Genomic DNA, 13,538 nt, shown 5'->3' with positions numbered 1-13,538 from the left:
TAGGCCCATTTTTGATGGTCATGCTTCCTGCTCGACAGCTGATGTAAGCATCCGCAGTAGCCAGCCAAGGCCTTCCCAAAATGAGGGGATATCCCGTGAGTTTTGCCTTTGGCTGAAGGACCAAAAAGTCCGCAGGGTACTCCCAGGAGTCAACAGAGACCAAGACATCTTCCACAATCCCTTTGGGAGTCACGGTGGAGCGGTCTACCAATTGCAGCACTGTCGAGGTCTTCCTTAAGGAAATCTGAAGGTTGAGCTTAAGCATGGTGTCCCTGGTCATCACATTAATGGCGGCCCCTATATCAATCAAGGTGTGGGGTATGATGGTGCCATTTATGTGGACATCAACTACAGGACTCCCAGGGTCCAAATACTTTGGACAGATTACTTGCCCCAACATGAGATCGGACAATTGTCCTATGACATTGATGGTTGAGGCATCTCTCTTTTGCCTGCCTGGGTGTCTGAAACACTTCTCCTTAATCAATTTGTTGTATATCGGTACATCTTTTATGGCCTGGAGAAGTGGTATTTTCACACACAACTGCTTTAGTTCTCCCAGAAGCTCATTCTCTTCTGGGTTGGGTTGTGTGGTTACTGTGAGTCGCTCAGGAAAGGGTGGAATGGCTTGGGGTTCACTTTCTTGTTTCTCTTAGGTTGGCACTTTGGAAGGACCTTCCCAGATCACAGGTTGATCTCCTGGATCTCCACAACATGGGTAGGGCATCTTGTCTCCCCAGTATATACCTGTTGGGCCTGTCTTTTGTTGGGGTTCGGGTTCGGTTGAGCAAGCATCTGGGGTTGTATTGGAGGAGCAGGAGGTAATGGTTGTGGTTGAGCCGGTGGTGGAGGAAAAATGGTGGGAGGAGTGTTGTACTGGGGCCTCCACCCTGGTTGAGGTGCATTCCACTGAGGTTGTGGTTGGGCATGTGAGTGAAATGAATGAGAAGGAGGTTGAGTATGGTATGGAGATGGATAAGACCACAGAGGAGGTGTGGACTAGGAAGGATGAGCAGGGGGGCCCCAAGAAGGTATATGAGCGGATTGGTTGGGGTTATAATAAGCTTGGGATGTCCCTTGCATCCCCTGCTGGTAAGGTCTGGGTCCATGTGGCCTCCTCTGGTTGAGGAAGTAGAGAGGTTCAGTAGCCACCTCAGCCCCTAGATACATGGCTTTAAATCCAGGCAAGGTGGGGCATTGGTTGGTGGGGTGGTCTTCCTCACAAACGAAACATACCTCTACTGAGTGCAATGGGAACTCATTCTTGGGATGCTTCCTCGTGCATCTAGGACAAAAAATGGCCAAAGCCCTCTCAACTTCCTCTTTCTTTTTCTAAATTCAGAAGGTATCAAGTTGCATGGCAATAGTCTGTCTCATCTCACTCTTGAGGTCTTCCATCTGGTTAGAAAACTCATGCTTGGAGAAGGTGGTACTAGCTGAAAGATGATCCCCCCTACCTCTCTTCCGGACCGCCCTAGAATGGTTTCTAAACACGGTCTTTATGTCCTCGTAAGGTAGCTGGTAGATGTCTCCTCTAGCCAGCATGTTAAGGGTGTCAAGAAGGTCTTCAGGGACTCCTCGGAGCAGAACCAGCTTCAGAGATTCCGGGTCAAGTGTGCACCTAGCCCATTTATAACTGAGTTGGAACCTTTCCTCATAGTCTTCTAAAGATTCATCGCTTCCCATGGTCATCCGGAAGATTTCCCCCTTAGTTTCCTTAGATCTACAGTAGTCCTGGTATTTGGCATTGAAAGCTTGCTGCATGTGAGCCCAAGTGGTGATACTGTTTCCAGGTAACCGCATGAGCCAGCATAATGTTGCATCCTTGAGGGTAGAAGGAAAGAGTTTCAATTTTTGCTCATCTTCTATATAATCATAGGTTCAACAAAGGACAACAAACTCAAACAGGAAGGTATCAGGGTCTTCAGTGGTCAATCCATGGAAATGAGGTAAGGCCGAGGGACTTATGTTTTTCATTTTCATGTATCCATTGGTCTCTCGGATGGGAAAGGCACCTTATATTCTCTCATCTTCTCTTCTACCATTTCGGTTTTCAGCCATGGCTTCAGATGGAGTGTTCTCTAACTCTTCTTCTGTTATAGGATCTTCGTATATCTCAGGAAGTTCACCTATAGGTTCTTCTGGCTCACTGTCACCAGAGAAGAGAGAAGGTTGACTCAGTGATGTGGTGGGGGTGTTGGGTAAGAATTTGCCGGTTTTATCTCTATTCCTACGAGGCATGAAATGGAAAGACTTTTGATTGCTTTTGTTTTTTCTTTCTTCTAGTACCTGCAAAACTAAAATAGATTGAACTGCAACTAATGATCTTGCTGAAATGAAAATGCGGAATTGAAATGAAAGCACGAAAGGACTAATCTATTTTGCTCAAATGAAATTGCAGGAATTAAATGCTAGTCTATGCTTGCTGAATTGAAACGCTAATCTACGCTTGTAGAATTGAAATTGCGGAATTGAAATGCTAATCTATGAAAGCAGGAAATATCTACTCTACTTTTGCGGAAATGAAATGAAATAAACTACTTAGCAGAAGGTTGTGGGAGAAAATAGAAGAAAAGCAACAATCATCAATACTCTAACGCTTCCCCGGCAATGGCGCCAAAAAGATGGTGGGCTCCAGTATTGCAGCAATAATGCTGCAACTCCTGGGACTCCCTTCTTTACTTTTATCAACACGGTAGTTCGTAACAAACTTGGAAGCAACGGTGTTGTATGCACAAGTACTAGCTCTTGCCGCAGCTGTCACTTGGTTCGCTGGCACAAGTCCGCTAGGGGCTTAAGCCAACTTCTATGACCTCTTAGAAGAAGCTTTTTAACTGATGGATGAAAGCTAACTCAAAGGAAGCTAATCTACTTGCGGAAAGAAACTGAAAGCCAAAAAGTAACGCAAACCCTAGCAAACCCTAATTCTACCAGCTAGTCCTACTGATGCAAAGGAGAGAATGCAAACTACTGGAAGGGATGCCATTATTTCTATGAAGGTAAAATACATGTGTCTAGACTACCTCTATCTTGTTGTATTTTTGAATAAGTTATTAGAATTATCATGCATGTGCTTTTAACTGGATTTTTATTGTGCAGGGGTGGATCAAGGAGGCGAAATGCTTGGAAAAGGTTGGAAAGGTTCAGAGAGGGTCTAAGGAGTCCCTAACACCCTTCCGGAGAGTTTCACAAAGTTTGGCTATCAAGAAACCTCATTTGTGAGCTTCTATAGGAAGTCTGCAGGTGTTCTACAAGATGTTCAGAGATTTCTATAGGATGTTCAGAAATTTCTACAGGATGTTTAAAAAGTGGATTTTATAGGATGGGTGAGTGAGGGAAGATGCATGAATGGATAGGGAGGTAGGATAGGGGCCTGGAGTGACCCAGGGACTGGTGAGAGGGTGTAGAAGGCTGACTTGGCTTAAAGAAGGTTAAGACAATGATGGAGCAAGAAGGTAGGGTTACGTGGGCAAAAGGACAGGTGTGAGACGAGGAACCTAGCTAGGAGATGGAACAACTGGCTCTTATGAAGCTTAGGTGGATGAGAGAGTGGTAGAGATGCCCTGCACGGTGTACATTTAACCGAATCAACAAAGTCTTACAAATAATCAAAGTCCTGGCTAATCTAATATATCTGTCAATAAAACGAATGAACAACACCTTTATTTGGAAAGAAAACCATGGAAATCAATCATGCAAAGAAACATTTCAGAGATCCAAACCCCTAACTAACTTCTGCAAATGAAAACAGTACACTAAGGATTGCATGGTCAAGCAAACTAGTGTTTTTGTTGGGGCAGCACTGTTTCTTCAATTCCAGCCCCTGATCCAATAAGGATGAGGTGAAACTGAGAGTGTTGTTGACCCTTTTCTTGGGGCTTTTTTCCTGTTATTATCCTACCAATCTATTTTAAACATCTGAAGCAATTCTATTCATAAATAGTGACCTATTTAACCAACACAACTAAATCTGCCCAACAGAAATACATTTCAAATGCATAAAAGGAAAACAAAGATGCATAAGGGAAAGGTAACAGTACAAAAAGGAAGCCCTAGGCTCTCAAGTTGGGCCCAACCCTGAGAGCTATGGCTCCTATAGAAAACTCAGAGTTGATATAAAATCGGACTGCTTCTCATTATCAAAAAATAGTCACAAGTCAAGAGTTATGCCAAAATGGCTACAAGAGAACAAAGTAAAGCTAACAGCACTGTAGTGCAAAATATGCAATGGTTTCAAAAGTCCCTCACGAAGGCTGAGGCCTTAACATTTATACACCACGAGGGCCCTAGCTGGCCTCCTAAATCTATGGGACTTGGCTGTCCAAACTGTGAGTAGACAGCCCCTTCCAAAATATCCTTGGCTGCCTTCTAGATCCGGTTTTGGTGGCCTTTGGAGCTCGGAGTTGGGGGTGAAGATCCCGACAAAGGGCTATTTAATGCCATAGACAACCCCCCTATAAATCCTCACCTCAATCTTGGCTATCTTCTAGCCCATGATTGCTCGGTTTTGCTCCAACATGTGTCAAAAAACCTGAAATGAGCACGTGTTAGCAACCTAGGAAGAGTGACTACCCTTATTCATACAAATGACATAAACATACTAAAAAATAATGCATAAGCTATGAAAAATTAAGGATTGAACAAGGACTGAACAAGGATAATTAGGCAAAATGAGCCCAATAGGTTACCCAATTTTGGGGCTCATCACCTCCACGAACCATCTTTCTTCCTCACCAACACGATTGGAGATCCACATGGTGATGTGCTTGGTCTTATGAACCCTTTCTCGAGTAGCTCTTGTACCTACTTCTTGATTTCTACATTCTCTAAAGCGGATAACCTTTTATACCTATGGCTGCGATTGTTGTTTCATCACTTGAGTCTGGCCCCAAATCCTTTTGTATAGTAGCAGCAATCTTCTTCTTCTTGCCATTGAACTTCTTAGGTTTCAACTCTGGATGCAAAGACCAACAATGTTCATCATCATGTCCATCCTTCTTGTAATGAGTGCAAGAAATTTTGGCCTTTTGTATAGTATTTGTCTTCCTCTCTTTCCATTTCTGGTTCCTCTTTTCCTTTTTCTTGCTTGCAGTGGGTTTTGATGATCCCCCAATCTCTGGGTTCACATTCTTGCCTCTAGCCTCTAGATGGGTAGCCTAGACAAACGCCTCATCTATGCTAGTAGGGTTAAACATGAGGATGGTGTGCCTTAAATAATTGTGTAGACCACCTATATACTTCAACAAAGTTTGAGGTGAGTCTAAAGAAATGCCTAGAATCAAAGCTCTTTTCCTAAATTCTTGGGTGTAGCTTTGTACACTTTTCCTTTTTCATTGGCGAAGAGTTTGCCAACTGATCATTGCTTGCTGCATATAAGCTAGTGGATAGAATTGTTTTTTAATTGCAAAAACAAATTCACTCCAGACAGAAAGAATTTTACCATGCTTCTTCAAGTCAGCTTGTGTCCTGCCTTCCCACCATACCAAGGCAGTTCCTTCAAGGCGTAGGCTGGCCAGCTGAATTTTACTCTTTTCTAAGTCAATATTTTTCACCCTGCAATACACATCAATCTGCCTAATCCAGTTATCTAACTTCTAACTTCTCTGCGTTTAATTATCCATCATATATTGGCAAATCAAATTTAACATCTACTTTAATCAACGACGTTTTCTTCTTTTTATTTTCAGGGCTATCGGGAGGTGTGGATAGAGGAGCCTCTTTTCCTTTCCCTTTGCCTTTAGAATGGCCATCTATAAGAGATTCTTCTGTTCCTTTGTCTTTCTTGGAAGTTGAAGAATCTTCACTTCGACCTTTCTTAAACTCTCTATACATTTCTTCTACCATGGCTCTCATGGTCATGAAACTGTCCATGAATTGAGAGTCTGATTCCAAGGGATTTTCTTCTACCATTTCCTTCCTAGGATAGACTCTACCAATTTTTGGGTTAGTTTCAACTAGTTCTCCCTCTCCTAATTTAAGCTTTGACCTAGTTATCATTCACCAATCCAGCACAAGCTTGTCTAACCTTAGTAAACCTAAAGCTCTGATACCACTTGATCTGATAATGAGATCTAAGACAATAATAAGGTATTACAGACTTATGTGCATGGATTTGTCTATGTCATTTTATGCAATGGATCGATAATATTACGAAATGCATAGACAATGAAGCAGTAAACAAAACATAATAGACAACACATAACACAGAAAATTTAATAAGGAGTTCACCCAATACTCCTGGGCTACATCTCCTGGTCCAGCCTTCAGTGGGGGCCTCTTTATTATGTCTTCAAGCAGAGTTCTTTTTACAATAGTGAGCTCAATTTGAGCCTCACATACAACAGAATACAATAATAAGAGCTTGACTTGAACCTCTTAAGCTTTCTATGAGTACACAGACTCCCTCAATGCTCTCTGTCTCTGTCCTAACTCTGTCTCGGCATTTTCCTGCAATACTACCTCCTCTGCTGTGCTCTATGTCTGTGGCTTTAAAGCCAACACTTCCTATTCATTTCAGGTTCCCATCTCTCGGTCTCCCCAGCCTCTGTACGCTTTGAATCCCTCTGCCAGTGTTATACAATCATTTCTTAATGCATAGAGAGGAGGTGGCCACCCATTCTATAACGCAAGAGTGCCTTGGGCCTTTGCAACTCCTGAAACAGTCGTGCTTTGTTTTCATAGTGAAAATGTGTTTTAACAGAGAAATTCTGCCAAAACTCAATGTATCGGACTTCAAAATTCCTTAAATCCTCCATATTCTCCCATCGGGTCTGCCTATTGTCGTTGTCGCAAATCGGTTTTGGAAATACAATGAAAATCACGAAAATACATTAAAAATGGCTCTGTTGTGGATCTCAAATCTTATAAAAGATTACCGATAAACTCGTCGGGTCCGGTTCATCAGATCACACATCATGGTTGCTCCAATTGTGATATCGCAATCACTCATCGCAATAACCCCTGGGCCGTTGTAAGCGCCCCTCCAATAGCAATCCTGCGATTTAATATGGGCCATTGGGCCATCGATCTGCGTGTTTGATCGATGGTCCATATTAACTCTGCCAATCGTCGTCACCATATATATGTGTTAAGAACCGATATCGTTGTTCGCCATCACAATTCTTAAGTAGATCCCACCGATCTCTGCCAAAGGTCACCGCCGATTGGGATTGCCGATCCAATCTAGACCGTTGATCGGCCAGATCAGACGGCTACTGTGCATTACTTGTTCTGCCTCCAATACTCTGTTTTTTCATTGATTTTATGGGTTTTTGCCTCCCGATAGTGTTTTAAAAGGCTTCCTTGTGCGATTTTATTTGGTCTTGGCATGATTTTCTTTAATTTTTGAAGACAGAGAGTGTTTCTTGGATCCATTTGGATCAGTTGTAGTTAACAATTTTAGAAAATAACAAATTGATAATACTCATAAACAATTGAATATGCTTGTTGAATGATGTAGACTAGTGGGTTGGTAAGAGATAAGGGTTGAAAAAGATATTAAAAACATAGGAAAGATGAAAAATAATAAAATTCCAAACTTATAGTAGTCTCTTATCATTATCCCTTAATTTTTTAACAAATCAAAAATTTTCAAGCTAATTTTTACCTTAGGTTTTACCTCAACATTTTGGTGTTGTCAAGCACTCTAATAAACTAAATTTGAAGTTGAAAAAATTATGTTGTTGAGTTGATTCAAAATAGAGCACTAATGTATGATGGGGACTACTTAGAAATCTTGTTTTTCAAGGCAAATATGAACAAATATCTTTCTAGTCATCCTGTATCAGCACCTAAAAATAATGAAGTAACAACACCTATGGATCAACATCAATCACTTTAATGTGGTTGTTGAATCTTTTGAAGGGGTGAAAGCTAAAATGATTACTTCCCTGGATATCCAAAAATTCATTTATTAACTACAACTGCTAGAAAATGAATGAAAGAGTGTTGTTGAACTGTTGTAAAATTCATTTTTACCATCTCATAGACTCTTTCCCTGCAATCAAAATTTCTACAAAACACCTCATGAGAAGCCAATGTCAGTAACTCATCACCTCGATAACTTAATTATAAATAAAAGTGATATAATAATGTTAAATTCCATGGCATAAAATATGGATGAAAAGAGGATATAAATAGGGTAAAAGGGGTGAAAAATGATACATTCTCAGGATGAGACATTTATCTTTGTCTCTATCTCTCAAAGTCTTACCATTATCCAAGTGTATAAAATGAGCCCCCTTATATGGGTAAAGTAAATCACCAATGCTAAGGGTCCCCACTTCCATGAAAACCTATTTATTTTCTAAAAGATAAAAATTCAAAACATAATACTTGAAGGAACTTAAAGCCATTCTCTGAAAGCCAAGATATGAGGTTTATTCTTCCTAGCTTGAAATTTAATGACAATTGTTTCAGTATGTGACCCAGAGCCTTCACTTAAAGTGAGTTATATGTGTTCCAATGTTTTTTCCTCATCTACCTTACCCATGATAGACCCGATGCTAGTAGGCTTGTTCAGTACCCTGACGGGTTTGCCTTAGTAGCATACAAGTATAGCCCCACTGCTATCAAACATGTTCAGTACCCCAACAAGTTTACTTGTACTTCTTGATACTTCCATTTTATTATTTTTTATTTCTTCATGTGAAGATTTTTTTTACATATATACCACTCAATAGATTTGAAATAATGTATACTACTCATTGGAAGTTTTTAGAGTGTAAGGAAGTCAGGTGGTATGAAAGTATTTATATTTTCTAGGCACATAACTCATTATTCAAGTTTAGCCAATTGGTAATACCATTCATAATATTATTAAATGTCAACTACTTAATGTGAAATTAAATGAATCATATAGTATAATAACTGAAAGGCCCCTCTAGTGGTCATTCTATAGTTCTCATGAAAGCCTATTGAGGTTCTACAAGAGTGGCCCACCATAGGAGACTTTTCAATAATACCATTTAAAGGAGCCTAGAAAGATTTATTAGATAAGAAATTTTAAAGAAAATATACCTATATGATTTATTCATCTAATAGTACCATTGTTGTTTATTACAACTCTTAATTCCCCACATAATTTTAATCTTTTGGATAGGAAGTATGTCGCACGACAGTGACAAACCCCCCAAACTGACTCAGTTGATGATCATGGGTAGGTGGCATGGAGAAGGTCAGTTGATATTTATAGTCTCTTTACAAAATAATGTGGAATTAAGAGTGGATCACACCTGACAATACTTACCACTTTTAAAGATAATTTGATGCAAGCAACAATCGATGGTTATTAATCTAATGATGGTGATGATAAATTCCTTAATTATGAAAGTCGTAGAAGCATAATAGATATAATGGTGCTTCTAGGTAGGAGGTTGCAACATGACCCATAACCCTTGTGAAGCTTATTATTGGTTGGAAGAATCTTGGAATGTTTTTGGAATTGGTATTTACCACATTTACAAAAATATGGCCTCAAGAATTACTTTATTTGTTAATTGAATTTTTTAATCTTCCCGGGATCTGCGAAAAACTAAGACTTTCCTCCAATAAAATGTGAGAACATGGAAGAAGAGAGTTTTGTAGTCTATATTTATCCCAAACTTTAAATATAAATGGAAATAAGTACAAACCCCAGGAAATATACAAAAACAAAGTTCATTTTTTTTTATTTTTTGAGGAGTAGTGACTTTCGTAGACTACGTGATAGTAATTTGTTGATAATTTCTTTGTTCTAAGAATGATTTGAATGAATATAAAGCCAAATGAAAGAATATTCATAGGGTTATATCTAGTATAAACATGTTTTAAAATTGTTTCCATATGATACGTCAAACATGTTCAAAATAACCTACATAATCGAGTTGTTTTTTGGATTTCAGAGATCTGTGGTTTGTGTTATTTGAATTTCTGATCGGAGAACCCACAGTAATGGAGTTTTTACACCAACGTTTCGAATCCCAAATGGGATCCATCATCAGGGAAAAGAGAAAGATGAAGAGAAAGATGATAAAAAGAAGAGCCAGATGGAGGGAATAAATACTTATGAGGGCAGAATAATAGAGGCAAAGCACAGGTCGGCTCGAAAAATAATGAAACCTAATTTTAATTTTAATTTTAATTTTAATTTTAATTTTATTTATTGATTTTAAACAAACAATCCATATTTTAAGCATAAATTTTTCATTCGATGAAGGAATGAAATGATTAAAATTGGAAATTAAATTAGACTCATATAGATATATTGAATAGAAATATGTTTTGACTACAATAATAATTGATGGGCCAAATATGCCAATGAATAGTGAGAAAAATAAACTTTTAAGAGTATCAATTTATGACAAGCGATCAATATTTTGGTGACAATTTTCTCATATGATATCGAAATTGAATTATTCAAATTTCTTTGTAAACTAGATTCATAGAATAATATACCATAAAAATATAATTTCAATATTTATCCATTTAAGCATCCAAAAACTAATTGTTTCAGCTCTGTCCTGAGCTGCCTACTATACACCATGTCAATGTTTTGGTCATAACGTTTTCATTTGAGATACAAATTAAATGATTCAAATTAGATTAAAAATTAGAAATCAAGGATTATCTCCCTTAGAAACAAGTTTAAAAAATTCACAATTTTAGTCTCTCAAATTTGGACCGCACTCACTTTGTGCTCGAGATGCCTACTCTATGTTTAACCACTATTTTGGTCATAATTTCTTTGTTTGAGATCCAAATTAAAAAATTTGAAGATGAATTAGAAAATAAATACAATGGGATACTTTATGTATAAATAGGTTTTAGGAATGCGAGCATATGATCCCCCAAAAATATAATTTTCTCGTCAATGGAAACCATAGAATACTGTGATATTTTTATTTTAAGATTATCTATATATATATATATATATATATATATATATATATATATATATATATATATATATATATATATATATATATATATATATTATTTATTTTTCTATACTATCCTAACCTTATTTTCTTGAGGAAAGGAACATCTCCTTCACGTGTAGGAGTACTTCTAGTGCATCCATGTGTGCAATAGATATATAAGTGCATTGATACTCATATTTGAGGTATAAACTTTCATGCATACTAGAGCATGAAAAACTAGCTTCTTTAATTGATAGGGTGCCAAGAACTATCAAATGATGGAGGAATATTGTATGCTGACAGTTGTTTGGAAACAAGATTCAATGTAATCTATGTATCCTTGGATTTCTATTTAACTAAAGAATGTTATTGTATATCCTTTTGTCAGTATATGCAGATCTTCCATGGCTTGTTTTTTTCTCTCTTGAATTTTTAATGGATCTAATGGTAAACATGAAAGAAATTCTTTGATCTCATTCTCCAATATTTTCCCTTTACTGATGATTTCTTCTCCTTCAAATTGGAAAGAATGATCAAAGAAAATTCTTGGGATTTCCTCTTAATATTATTCGTGAACCTTCCAATCTTCCCCTTGATTTTGTTCATAAGTCCCTTGTTGTTGTCCTCCTCCTTGAGATACATATGTATTTCTGATAGACGTTTTTCCCATTTGGATGGTCTCAGTTTCAACATATTTAACATTGACAATTGTTATGGCATTTAGCATCTGCAAAGGTAGGTGCCTCATCTTGTTGTTCAACCTTATTTTTTGGATTTGGATTACATTGCACAAGTAGCTAAAAAAGTAGAGGATGATTACTTAGTGGTGCATTGGACAGGAGTTGCAAATGTTTTTTATGCACAAGTGGATGATTTTATACAAGGAATTTCTCTAGAAAGGAGGCTCCATGCCATCCTTGAGGCCACAGGAATATCTAACTCGCGAGAGAGGGTCATTGCAAGAAATATGTGGGGTGTTTAATTATAGGAGGACTAAGATCTTTCCATGGAACTATAGTATTCTAAATTTGATGAGAAACTTGTCGAGAATCACACAAGTTAGTCTAGCTATTGAAGAATGATGAAGGGTTTTCGGTTATACCTAGTGGTGGGGCTTGCCATGGCTTCTTAAAGCCACTAAAATATGTCTACTATGTCTCCTCACTTTATTCCTTGAATACTTATTTTAATCCTAACAACGATGATAAATGATTTATTGAGTGATCCTCTTGGAAAATACCACAAACATTTAGACAAATAAGTGGACATTCTCTAAGGGAGTGATTCATCCTATAATTGGAGTAGAATATTTGAAGAGCTTTTCCAAATTCAGCCTGTTTCTGTTTTGCCTATAGAAAATCCAATTGTGAAGACAAAGAGCTAATGATATCATTTTTAAATTTTTCAAACAAAATACCAATTTCTACCCTTGTGGCTTCGTCATTGGCTTCGAATTTCTCATTGAAATATTCCTTGAAGCATCATATCTTCATTGCTCAACAAGTTTCTTCATCTATCTGATATATTCTATTATTACATGGATTAGTCCATAGGGAAATAAAAAAATCCTACTTTGAATGAAATTTGTTGGAACAATGTAACAACCCAACATGTGAATGGTGTGATTTAGCCATGTAATTTCATCGTGTAATTGAATTTAAAAATTAAATGGGTTGAGTGAGGGACACATATTCCAAGAGGTCTAGGGAGGTCAACTTCTTGGGAAATTCAACTTGCTTTCTCATAGGATAAACTGGATAGTTTTGGACAACCATTGAAGGTTGGTTGTTGATCCTTAATTTCACTAGAATGTGTGTTGAAGGGAACTACTTTAATGAATTTATGAACTACAGACAATGGAAAAATACCATGCTGGCTTGGGAAAACACAATAGAAAACAAAGAACGAAATGAGTTAATGCACAACTAGGAAAAAGGGGGGAGAAGGGAAAGAAAGAAAGAGAGAGACTAAAACCTAATTTAGTTATGAAACAAAGAAGAGAGGAGGAGCTTGACTCAACAGTGGTAGCCACAAAACTAGGGAATTAAACTCTGCCTACGGGGTTAGATAGTAAGGAAGGAGGAAGCACTGAAGCTGCTGGAGAAAACAACGAAGCTCTAGGAGGAAGCAGTAGAGACTGCTAGAGGGAAACCAGAGAAAGGTTGAAGCTAGGAAGAGGCTCGGGAAAAAAAACTAGAAAGGAAAAAGAGAGAGACAACACAGAGGTTGATATGCACAAAAGTAATTAAATGGTTCTCCTTGTGCATTCATTTTTTCATTATATGATATTTTTAGGGTGGAGGTAGCTAGCCTCTAGAACTTCCTATGTATTAGTGAATTGTTGAGTAGATGGTGGGTGGAGGAAGTAGAGCCTCTGGAATCCTTGTTTCGGCTGGTAGAATGGTGTTTATTCCCTTAAGCAAGACATATCCAAGCCCTTAGAATCTAGCTCAGTGGTGACAACTGCAAGTAGCTTGGCTACAAATGTTTATGGTTAGGTGAAGGATCCTTGTCGTAGACTCGATTTCCTTGAAAATTACAAGATATGTGTTTTTTTTGTATTTTCCTAACTGACAATGCATGTCCGTGTTTGAATTTCTAGATTTAAATGGTACATATCTATGTAATGAGCATGTGTTT

This window comes from Pinus tabuliformis, chromosome 6 (genome assembly GCF_031772625.1).
Source record: "Pinus tabuliformis cultivar Carrire ecotype Pingquan chromosome 6, CPIR1, whole genome shotgun sequence".
NCBI lineage: Eukaryota > Viridiplantae > Streptophyta > Pinopsida > Pinales > Pinaceae > Pinus > Pinus tabuliformis.
This window is presented reverse-complemented; position numbering follows the sequence as displayed.